The sequence below is a fragment of the Narcine bancroftii genome, chromosome 1 (assembly GCF_036971445.1).
Source record: "Narcine bancroftii isolate sNarBan1 chromosome 1, sNarBan1.hap1, whole genome shotgun sequence".
Classification (NCBI taxonomy): domain Eukaryota; kingdom Metazoa; phylum Chordata; class Chondrichthyes; order Torpediniformes; family Narcinidae; genus Narcine; species Narcine bancroftii.
The window spans coordinates 263441998-263454786 of NC_091469.1; the positions used below are offsets into that span (position 1 = coordinate 263441998).

Below are 12789 nucleotides of genomic sequence, written 5' to 3' on the forward strand. Positions count from 1 at the left end.
TAAAGATAAAGAATGAAACATGGGAGAAGTTATGCTCAGGATCTATGAGAAATACAATAAACACGAGGTTACGTATGATACAATATAACTGGATACACAGGGTATATTATTACACCTCAAAAGTTAAATAAATGGGACCCAACAGTATCTGACAGATGTTTTCGCTGTAAAAAGGAAACGCGAACAACAATTCATGCAATCTGGACATGTGAGAAAGTGGAAAAATTTTGGGAAGATCTAAACCAGATATTAAATAAAATCACAAAAAGTAATATACCAAAAAACCCAGAGATCTTCCTTCTAAGTAACATAAAAAAAAAAGAATTTGGACTTGATTTGGATGGTGCACAAAAAAGATTTGTTAAGATAGTTCTATCTGTAGCAAAAAAATGTATTATGTCAACCTGGAAATTAGAAGATAACTTGAGAATACAACAATGGTATATAGAAATGAATAAAGGTATTCCACTAGAAAAAATAACATATAATTTAAGAAATAATATTACAATATTTGAACAAATATGGGAGCCATACATGAAACACAATAGAGAAAACCTACCGGGGACATCTATCACCTAAAATGACAGAAGGAGAAGGGAATGAAAAGAATTGACTCAGTGGAATTTCTTGTTTGTTTTTATTGAGTGACAACATTGTTTGACGGGTTTAATGTATCTTAGAGTCTGAACTTTAAATGAATGGGAAGGGAGGTAGGGAGGGTGGGATGGGAAGAGGGAGGTGGGGGGAGAAAACGACACTGTATATATTTGAAAAGGAAAATGTATGTATCTTGATCAATGTGGTTTATAGTGTGAAAAATAAAAAAAAATAAAAAAACATTAAGGACCATCACCTAGAAACTGAGAGGGCATGAGCAGCGGGATGTGAGGATCGAGGGAGATCAATCGGAAGTGGGGGCGAAGATGGTACCAAAATAAACAGGAAGCAAATGTATTAATTTGCTGGCTAAGATTTAAAAAAAAAACAAAAGCTGAAGATAAAATTCGTATTGATGTTTTGTTGAATCAGTGGAGTTTACTTGAAAGGAAACACTAGTGGAGGAATTTTTCCCATAATAACAACCAATCCTTTAGTCTTAGTATTCTTTTCATTGATAGAGTAAAGGGGCTGTTCAATGGAGAAAATAAGTGGAATGAACCTGCAGATTCTCCAAGTTTCAGTCATCAGGGGGTGTAGAGAGAGAGCAAATGGTGAGAATGCTCCGGCGCTCTGTCCTTGGGCGAGATCCGAGGGAAGCATAGCTTAAGAATAAGGTGTGCTTTAGATACGCAACATTAATACAAGTCTTCACCTACATCACTGTAATTCTGTACCACAGCAGTTACACAAATTTTCCTCTTGGGGCACAGGAGAATAGACATGAAGCTGAAGTAATGGTTGAAGACTGCCCATTACCTCATCCAATACAGATGCAGGGGAGATGAGCAACATGAACCACACCCTTTCAGATCTCTTTTATTGTAAATTCTCTCTCAATTTCCCAATATTTCTTTCCTATTCTTGCAAAAACATCAAACTTTAACATTTAAAAGTCAGCTCACCTTGATGAACAGTTTAACTCAAGCACAGTGCTCAATCTTTTGTTAAAAGTCAAAGGACGCTACCCCAGGCACTCCAGATAAGGGGATGGCCAACCTTTTAATTTAGACTGACAGCACAGTACCAGGCCATTTCGACCCACGAGTCCGTGCTACCCAATTAACCTACACCCCCGGTCCGTACTTGTGGGCTGAAATGGCCTGTTAACGTGCTGCCTGTCTAAATTAAAAATTAAAAGTTTGGCCACCCCTGTAACTATCACCCAAACCAGAGCTGAGGTGACATGGATGTAGGTGGGTCGGATAAAAATAGAGTTGATATCTACTCTGAGGCCCTTCTGATGGGGAATGGACTTGTAAAGGGATTGTACATCCATGGTGAAGAGGAGATAGTGGAGGCGGGAGAATTGGAATTCCTTAAAAGGTGCAGGACATGAACTGTGTCAAAACATTGGTGAGAGGGGATTAGATGAGGGGGGGAGGGGAACAAGATCTTGTAGAGAAGTGAGAAGATGAGTTTGCGAGGCAGGAACAGTGGAAACAATGGGTTTGCAGGACAGTTTTGGTTATAAATCTTGGGTAGGAGGTAGAAGTGGGCAACATGAGAAAATACAAGGTGAGAGGCAGTGGGGAGGGGGATGGGAATAAATGAGGTCCATGATGGCCTGGAAAATGATATCCTTCCAATAGTTAATGGTGTCCTGATCTAAAGGTAGACAGAAGGTGGTGTCTGAGAGCTGGCATTTGTCCTCTGCTACGTAGAGGTCAGTTCCTCAGAGCATAGCTGTGCTTCCTTTATCTCTGGATTTAATAGTAAAATTGGGGTTAGTAGCAACAAGTTCAGGAGGGTTGGGCTGAGGTCAGAGTGAGTGAGAAGGGTGGACAAGCCTAGGAAGTTCATGACTTGTCCACAATTGGAAGATGAATAGGTCAAGTGCAGGAAAGTTGCTGGGGGAGGGGGGGGTGGTGTCAGAGAGGAGTTTCCTCTTGGCTATTGACTTCAGTCAGGGGAATCACCTTTATAACAATCCCAGCTTCTCCGATCTCTCCACCGCCACGATCTCTCCTGCATCCTCTCCATTGTCTCAGTGATGAGACCTCTCCATTGTCCATTGTCGTGTTCAAGAATAGTCAGAACATTCCTTGTCACACCTCATTCATATGTATCACAAAACTTTTGCATTCTATGGATGTTGTTTTGGGTTAAACTCTTTTCAGGTACTTATACCCATTAATGTCTGCTTCTGTAACCCATTTAAAACTCAGCCATTTATTTCACATCCACTGTCCTCATGAAATGCATCACATGACCTTTCTATCCATTAAACTGAGCCTGCCATGTGTTTTCCCATTTCACCATATCTTTTAGAAATTAATACTTTTCTCAATATTTGTGAAATTTCTAAATTTGATGTCACCAGCAGACTTTGGATTATGTTCAAGCCCAAGTCAGGTCAATAACCTCCCCCTCAATGCCAGCAGGGCTAAGGAGCTGGTCACAGACATATGATCCGCAAAAAGGAGCGAAGTGCACTGCACTGTCCACATCAACTGAGCTGAAGTGGAGAGAGCATACAGCTTTAAATTCTCAGTGTGAGCATGTACAACAACCTAGCCTGCTTCAACTACACTGACAAGATGGCACTAACACCTGAGAAAATTCCAACACATCACCGGTGGTGCAGAGGCGATTCGTCAGAATGGTGCCAGGACTGGAGGACTTGAGTTATTGCAGAAGGTTAGATTTCTTTGGTCTTTATTCACTGGAGCAAAGAGGCTTAGGGGTGACCTTATAGAGGTTTATAGAAACAACGATGGGCATGGATAACATGAATGCTCACAGACTATTTCCGAGGATATTCTAGAACAAGAGGCGTAGGTTTAAGATAAGAAGGAAAAATTTAAGAGGGACCTGAGGGGTAACCTTATTCATTCAGAAAATAGTCTGTATCTGGAACAAGCTGCCAGTGGAAGCTATAGAAGGGGTTACACAGGATATTTGGACAGATAGATATCTGGATAGGAGAAGGTCAAGAAGGAATGAAAGCAAATTAAAGCAAATGAGTCTGGTCCAGAATGTCAAACTGGTTAGCATGCACAAATTCAGCCATAGGTCCTGGTTGTTGTGGACAAGTTAAGCCAAAGGTCCTAGTTGGCGTGGATAAGCTAAGCCAAGATCCCAGTTGGCATGGATAAGTTAAGCCAAAGTCCTGGTCCGTGGAATGCAACTATAACTCCATTCCACTGTCTCAGAAAAGCAGCCACCATATGAAAAGACTCATCCCAAGCCAGTCACGCTCGCTTCTCCCTCCTGACTGGAAGAAGATTCACAGGTGTGAGATCACACCTTACCAGATTCAAGGCATTTCTTTCCCACCATTATCAGCATCTTGTTGATGCAATTATGAAGCAGGCTTGTCAACGGCTATACTTTGAGGAGATTCGGTATGGCACCAAAGACTCTTGAAAACTTCTACAGGTTTCCCATGGAGAGTATTGCTGCTGATGGATCACTGTCTGGTACGGAAGTGCCAATGCTCAGGACAGGAAAATACTCCAGAGGGTTGTTGACTAGGCCTGCGACATTACAGGCACCAGACTTCACTCCATCGAGGACATCTACATGAGGTGATGTCTCTATCCTCAATGACCCCCACCACCCAGGCCACGCCCTCTTCATTCTGCTACCATTGGGGAAAAAGGTCCAGGAGCTGAAGATGAGCACTCAGTGGCACAAGGACAGCTTCTTCCTCCTCTGCCATCAGATTCCTGAATGAACAACGAACCAAAGACACAACCCTAGTCTTTTTCTTTATCTTGCACTATTTTTATTTATTTTGTTAGGTGGTTTATATAAATACTTGCACTTTGATGCTGCCACAAAACAAAGAATTTTGTGACATGTTTGTGACAATAAATTCTAATTCTGAATTAAATCCACTCCAGTAAAATTATGTCCTAACTGACTCCCTTTGTATTATGCACTCTGACCTCTCTTTTTTTTTAATTGTTGTACTATGTATGGGTTGACTTGTTGGATTACGTACATCATGAACTTACTCACTGAACCTCAGTTTATGTGACAATTAACTTGAACATGAAGAATATATATCATGACTTGAACTTCTCTATGTGTAGTCCAAGAAGAGTACAAGTCCCAACGTCATGTCCTTGGGAATGCCATAGCATATTTCCTTCCCATTTTCCCTTCTTCCTTATCCTGCAGCCAATTAATTTGTGCCTACACTAGCTCCAATTCTGCTAACATCAATCAGGCAGTTATTTGCAAATACTTTCTGACAGTTGATGTGCACTTTGTTTTTTTTTCCAATCAAATTTTGTCATACAGCACGATAACAGGCCCTTTCAGACTACAAGCCTGCGCCGCCCAATTAGACCCAATTGACCTATACCCCCGATAAGTTTCGAACTGGGAGGGAACTGGAGTACACGGAGGAAACCCGCTCAGTCACGGGGAAAAATGTACAAACTCTTTTACAGGCAGTGCCTGATTCAAACCCGAGTCACTGGCACCATTAGAGCATTGCACTAACCATCCCACCTTATTGGGTGCCCAATTAACCTGCATGTGGTGGGATACCTTGTGGTGGGGCAATCTGCAGCCATTGACAGTGGAGCCAGTACTGGCATTGGAATGATTGCACAGCTTCCTGCAGGGGTAGAGGGGAAATAGATCATGTGGAAGGCTTGCTCTAACCTTTTATTTTATTAATTCAATGATTATCCATCCCTGATTGACTGAACCAAGGGAATTAATCATGAGTTGGTCTGACATCACAGATTTTAAGGTAGCATGGTGAAATGGTAGTATACTATAAAGGTTCAAGCTTGCTTTATTACCTTATAGATAAATACACAACTAAGGCACACAAAGAGGTGCCAATAGTATGGTGCCCCGACGAAGATGAGAAAGAAAATCCTTCAGAGGCATTGGGTATCCATGAATCCTATGAGCTCCCCCAATGCCACTGCCTCCTGCACACCCACAATCTCCGTAGCTGCACAGCTTCCTTTCTATTTCGGCGACAAACCTGAACTCCAGGCATCCAAGTCACCCCCGCCTTGGCCACATCTTCTGAATCAATGGCACCCTCATGAATCCTCTTTCCCATACCTGGTTTCCAGAACCAGTCTCTTTCTGCAGGCAGCAGCAGACCAGTGCGAGTCCTTTGCCCTCTGAGCCCCTAGCTGGACCACTGCTCTGGTCTCGTAACCTGTCGGATCTTCTCCTTCTCTCTGGGAGGGTGTTCTTCCATCTGGAGCCTGCAACCTTCGGAGTCTGGGCTGCCAAGCATAGACTACAGGTGGTTTAAACCATCAGCATAACATCTGGGTAAGAGGACCCTGCAGAGGAATACTGGAGGATGCAGCAATTGTGATAGTTGGCAGAAAACTTCTTGCTTGCCCTATGTTCAAGGTGAATTGCACATGGTTCAGGATCCATCTAACGTAAAAGCCCACCACAGGAAAGATCTATTCGATCAGAGGATGGACATTAGAAGAATCACAAACTATCCTTATCCATTCACTTCATTACTTCCGTCAGTGAAAAGCATTTTTAATTTTTTTTTTAATTTAGACAAACAGCAAGGTAACAGGCCATTTCAGCCCACAAGTCCGTGCCACCCAATTAACCTACACTCCCGGTACGTTTTTGAACAGTGGGAGGAAACTAGAGACTCCGGGGAATACTCACGCAGACACACCCAGTCCTAATGGCTGGCGCTGTAATGGTGTTGCACTAACTGCTACACCCACTGTGCCACCCACAGGATATTCCACAGGAAGATTATGTAGATAACTCCAGAGGCCAAGCAAAAAGATCATCCTCTGATGGCAGAACAGGGAAAGAGACAAACTAGAGATAATCCAGTTAAATCCAATTAAAAAGGTCTGCAGAAACTGTTCTACAGAGACATGCAAAGGAAAAGGGGTTTTAACTGGCAAAGAACCATTGGAAAGCACAATAATGGTTTACACAAAGAGTGGGGCATAGATTAACTCAGTGGTTTTCAAACTTTTACTTCCCACTCACATACTCACTTTACGTATTCCCTATGCCATCGGTGCTCTGTGACAAGTAAGGGATTGCTTAAGGTGGTATGTGAGTGGGAAGAAAAGGTTGAGAATCACTGCTCTAGGCCCAATTGTTACTGAAAATATTTTACTTGAGAAAAATTGTCATCGGCCCATTTCCTTTGGATTGATGAAACCATGCACATAACAAGTCAATTAGGAACAATTAAATTAGATACTTTAAGTAATCCCTCACTAATCACAGAGCACCTGTGGCATAAGAAATCAGTGGGACGTGTAAAATGTTACTGAATTGGATAAAGATCCTTGAGACACAACAAATGATACCATCCTGCCAAGTAAGGAGATCTGCAAAAATTGTGAGCATATGCACAAATCAGACACAAAGCTAGAGACTGGAAGAGGATGGATGACCTTGACTCAATTGGTACGGCCCTTCAGTACAATCAGATTCTGATACCAATCCATAACACCTCTCTGAATTTCTTCTGCGCCAGACTGGGAGCTGGTGGTGGAGGGGTGAATTCATAATTTCACTCATTTCCATTATGAATATTCTTCAAGATAATCAATAGTGAATCTCCATAATTTATTCGTCATCATGAAGTATTTCATATCCATCCCCTCTATAGTCAGAGCAATAAGTATTGCAGAAGGAGTGGGAAATTAAGGATCTAACACTTTAAACATCATCACTAAAATGAAAGTAACAGATAAATTGAGCAGTCGACAATAAAATCATTTGTATCAAGAAGATGTAAGCAGAGGTAGTCAGTGATAATATTCCAAAATGTCCAAGAGTTTGGAAAGTATTTAGAAAGTAACAAACAGCTGTTCAAAGAGGGAGAAAGAAGGAAACAACAGACCTATCAGCCTGACACAAGTCAATAGGATTCTCATCTGTGCAGTTTGATACCCCATAGAAGCATTGATGCCCAGCTGTTGAATAGATTCAAGGTAGAAGCTATCTAAAGTTCAGATTCTGAAGGAAATCAAAGGATACAAATATCCAACAAAAGAAAATGGATTTAAGGCACAGAATCAAACTTTAGCTGAATGAGTGACAGAGCAGGTTTAGAGAACTGTTTAACCTACTTCAACTTCTAATCCCCACGTTCTTCAGCTACAGAAACTTAAAAATACATACATTTCGGCATACAAGTCGAGTCATGAAAACCAAAAACAATCTCTCAAAAAAATGGGGGTTGACTTATTCGCTGGATGTACTTTTCAGACCTTAAATTCAGCTCAAAATCCAATCCAGGCTGATCTGGCGTAGAAATCAACCCTTGAAATACCCCAAAAAAACCCCAAATGCGAAAGATTTTTATTAAAAATAACAACCCAATTAGCACCCTTCAAAATTGCTATAATTGTCTGAAAACAACACATTTGGAACCCTTCAAAATCACTCTCGCTATTGTCGTCTGAAGCAAAGATGGCAGCCAGCACATCCATATTCTCACTGTTTAAACAGTCATCATATGGGTCTCAGAGACGGTTTCAGCTTCGTCGTCAGTGTCCCACAATAAATCATCTTCTGTTCAATTGCACAAGAGATACTGCACTTTTTAAACGATTTAAACAGTCTCTACTTTCACTTTGTCCCATGCCTTGAGAACGAAGTTACACAGCACATCAAGTGATGGAGCATGCCTCTTGTAAACGACTTTTCTGCCTTCGACATCCATGTATTCCATTCCTCGCGCACATAGTCTTAGAATGGCTTGTTCAAGCAGTCATAGAGAAGTTGCAATATAGACGTCAAACCACCCAGGATAACTGCCATGTAAGTATCATGTAGTGCTAATCTACTTTTAGTGTTCTCAGTTAAGTGGTTACAAAGCATATCCCAGACCAGCAAACTCCGTTCTTTGCGTAAACCGACTGTTCCACACATTATCTATCCGTAGTTTTACACCTTTTTCATCCTTCCATCCTTTTTTATGAAAATGTACAAAAATACCTCCAAGGAATTTCATTTTCGGTTTAATTTGAACATTATGTCCTTTCATAGCCTGTACTTCTGGTTTGCACGGTTTTCACATCTTTACATTCCACTGTTCTATTACCTGTCATGTCAAAATTCATCGGGATTTCATCCAGGTTTCCGATACTTGCCAATGCAAATTGGTGTTTCTGCCGGTTCCATATAATAAACTGGTGAAAACTTACATCTTTATGATCAAGATATTTTAGTGGTTTCTGTGCAATTTTTGTTTTTTTAGCATTATACCAGATTTGTCCTGTTCATGAAACAATTGCACCAGCCGAATGTAGCCTTCAAAATAATTACTGAGGTCTGGGCCCAACTTGGCCCACTGTAGTGCCAATGTACTTATTTTATTTCAGGTGACTGTAGCAATCTTGCCTCTGTTCACGTACCCATTCTGCAATGTGATTTTCCAACTCTGGCCAACGAGTGATTCCTTTTCTCAAAGAACATTGCCTTTTTGGTATCTTTCTTAACGTCCATTCTTTTTCCCTCCAATCACTTGCACATCAAATTTTCTTGCAGCAGCGCATTTGTTGGTTTTCTTGGCCATTTCCATCACTTTCAACTTAGAGCTCGCTTCACATTTTTGTCGTGTGCCGATGGACCCTCCGTGATACCAATCACCTGCAGCCAACACTCAACAGATCAATACGCGTGATCTATTGGGGGGGTGGTGGAATGTCGACGTATATGCCAGTGAATGGCCCATCTCAGGCATCACGAGCTTTGGGGGTTGACTTATACGCCAGACAGCCAGAAAATTGGGATCGACATATGCTAGATATACCATAAAACTCTTAAAATTAGGCTGAAAAAGCAGGCAGGGGGGGAATGTTGACTTATATGCCAAAATATAAGTTTCTATTGTACAGAAACTTTGATGCTCAGTTAAAGTTTTAGAATTTCCTTCCCAGAAACCATTCAGAGAACATGAGTGATAGGCTGACTTCTGGTGACAGTGTGGACTGTACCCCCAGCATGGTTTAATGCCTTGCTTCTGAAGTTGCAGGCCAAACGTGGTTTCTTTCCTAACAAAATAAATCAACAAAACATTGTGATACTAAAGAAACTAATCAAATCATGACCAAAAGCAAATTGAACACTAGTGCACATAATTCACAAAGAGTTTATACAAAATTACTAACTGAAAACAGAAATTGGTTATATATAGAACTACAAGGGGTCGTGGGATACAGACTATTTCCCACAAGTGCCCTCTGACCATTAAATCAAGAATAACAAACACTTTTGGCTAGGGTTCCATCAATCCCTGGAGCAACTAGAAAATCCCTTTGCCTGCATGGTTTAAGATTGTTAAACCACATCTTTTCTATTTAAAAACACATGATTTCTCAGCAACAAATCATTATTCATCTCCAGTCCTTAGAGCAACCAGTGGCTTCATCATAACCAACACTCGGCTTTGCAAATGAAAGACAGGACAACCTCCAATGCTTGGGTTCAGCGCTCACAAATTCCTTCTAGCCAAAGTGGAGGGAAAACCCTAGGAGAAGAAGCAAGCTTGGATTAGATGCATTAATACAAGAGAGCAGGGAAAGAGGAGAAATTACTCATTCATCACTGCTACACCAATGCAAACCACAAACCATTGTGGAATCCAGACCATGCATTTAATCTGCATGAAAACCACTGGTATAAACAAACAACTTAGGAAGCTTGAAGACCACAAATTATTTTTTTAAAATTGCAGTTATTCTCAAATGCAAGCAAGTAAAACTAAATTAAATGAGATTCCACTGCTAGAAAATGGATCTTCCCCTGATTTAGCTTCATGGATCTCGGAAGAGAACACTTCTATGGCCATCCAGATGATCCTCATTCATTCCATTTACTCATATCACACCAACCAATAATTGAACTGAAAACAGTACTCACTAAAAATAAAATCAACACAAGACAAAAAAAATGTACAAGTACAGAATAATTTAGATCTTTAAGAAAGATATTGAGCGGGTGTTCTAGAGGAGGGCGAGTGAACCATATTGAATTTCTTACATAGCTCCTGTTCAAAGTAGCACTATGGTCAAACTGCACTCCTGACTGTCCCTAATCTATAGCATAATAGATGGTGCAGAGTACACTGAAATCGATGCAAATCATTTTGAAAGATGCAATCCGCGTCGCTCTGCAGACACTGTCCTTTCTGTTTAAGCCACAACAGTTGAGAGCTCTCCTCCTTCGTTACTAGATCATAACCAAAGAGAAGGCAGCTAATTCCTTTCAGCTCGCACACTGCAGTAACTTGGATCGTGTTCACATCAGCCAGGAGAGGAGAGCATTTTGCACCAGTTGGGATTGGAGTACCAGGAAACAGACATGGGTGTCCCTCTCTCCCTGCCCTTCCAGTTAATGTTTCAAACTACAAGCACGCCCCGCAGTTCCATTCTTCAGACAATGCTCATGACCTTGCCCAAATACTTCCCTTCTATTCCAAATGTTATTACACAATAATATTCCTACTGTTCACCCTCGTCCTTGCAAACCTGATATCCCCTTTTCCTGGCCCCGAGAGCTCGTGCTGCACACTAAAGCTTCACTCTACACAGGAGTTCTTGGAGAGCTTCCAAAACTGAGCATGGGTGAAATTCATTGGTCTTTGAGATGCCAAGTAGACCCCAGTGCTTCATGTTGTTTATTTTGCAATGAGACCACTTATTCCGATTCCCACAGTTTTCCCTGGGGGCAAATAAAAACCGTGTTAATGGACTAAGGATCAGCAGCAAGCAAATACCAGCCTTTTTCACGTCAAAAATAAAACCGAGGTTGTCCACAAAGATCAATTTTACTGGGCTTAAATCAGCGACCTAGCATTTGAAAGAAACAAATGGTCAACTTTGGAACAAGTCAATGTTGATTTCAGAGAGCTATAATTGGAATAGTTTGCCTGAACTCCATCCTCAGCAGTGATGGAACTACCGTTAACTGAGTTGCTGGAGCTGGTGGCTTGAGGCAATGCTGCTAATTGACGGGTTGAGGTCATGAAGTGGATCCTGATGCTCAAACAACAAATATTAATTGTACATGTGGATCATAACTAAACACACTGACAATAATACCACATATTGACCTTCACATGAACACCTTAAAACCAATGTTGTCAGCTCCCATTGATTCTTTTCTAATCACACTTATCCAGGAAGATGTAGATCTTCCAATCCAAAGAAGAAACTGAGATAAATACCTACACTGCAGAAAATATTCACCAAAGCAACCACTCACTCTGGCACCACTTACCTCTAGAATAAGGGTCTAAAACCAGACAAGTCCACAATGCCTATAATAAGTAGCCCTTTTTATGCTGAAATCGCGCATTATAGCTGGCTCAAGTTCAAAATAAAGGCGGATTTACCTTTTATGGTGACGACCTATAATGTGGAGCCAACGGTGCCTTTATACAGAGCTTTTCCAAACAATGTTGCTAGAAAGAGGAAACTGTAGATGCCAATAATTTCTATACAGTACACAGCTGAGTTTAATCCTCACCCTTTACTTATAAACAGGAATGCCTTGTATCTCACAGCTTTCACTAAATGTAAGGGATATTATCGGTTATTACTCAGTACCCTTTCCATGCAATGCAAATCAAATATTTTGGAAAATATATACTGGAAAGCCAGTGGGAAATTTCCCACTGTCAGAGGCTTTTGGAGAAACAGCTCACTCATTTCAAAGCGTCTTCACTCCAGCTGGAATTAATTCATAAACGACATCCTCCTCTTCCCCATGCTCTCTTTCTACATCCATTCAAGTCTCTCATCAATCATCCATACTGCTCAAAATTTGAGCCTGGGTGTTTTTAAAAAAATTGTTTATTGTGCAAGATGGGCATTGCAGGCAACGCTACCGTATTTATATATGCAATTGACTTCCAGCAAATCCTCATTACCTTTCACATAAATTTCACCCAGTTGCTGCATTTCCTCTGTATTCACTGCTCTGCTCTATCAGGCCCACTGACCTACCAATCCCATAGACAGCAAGATTGGTCAGAGTCCACACATGCATTTTGAAAACCACATAGAGTGCTCCATAACCAAAATGTAAATTCTACATGGCGGAAAATTAGTGTTTTATTACCAAGTCAGAAAACAATCTTTTGCTTCAATCTTTAGGGAGTTTCCCCCCCCCCCCCCACCCCCACCCCAGCTCTTTTAA

At 41.1% G+C, this 12789-nt stretch overlaps 1 protein-coding gene across 3 annotated transcripts in view; it reads right to left on the bottom strand.

The window, feature by feature from the left end:
• The window catches only part of LOC138742565 (protein phosphatase 1 regulatory subunit 12A-like), a 194292-nt gene that overhangs the window by 143270 nt on the left and 38233 nt on the right, over positions 1–12789 (bottom strand). The window lies entirely within an intron of this gene.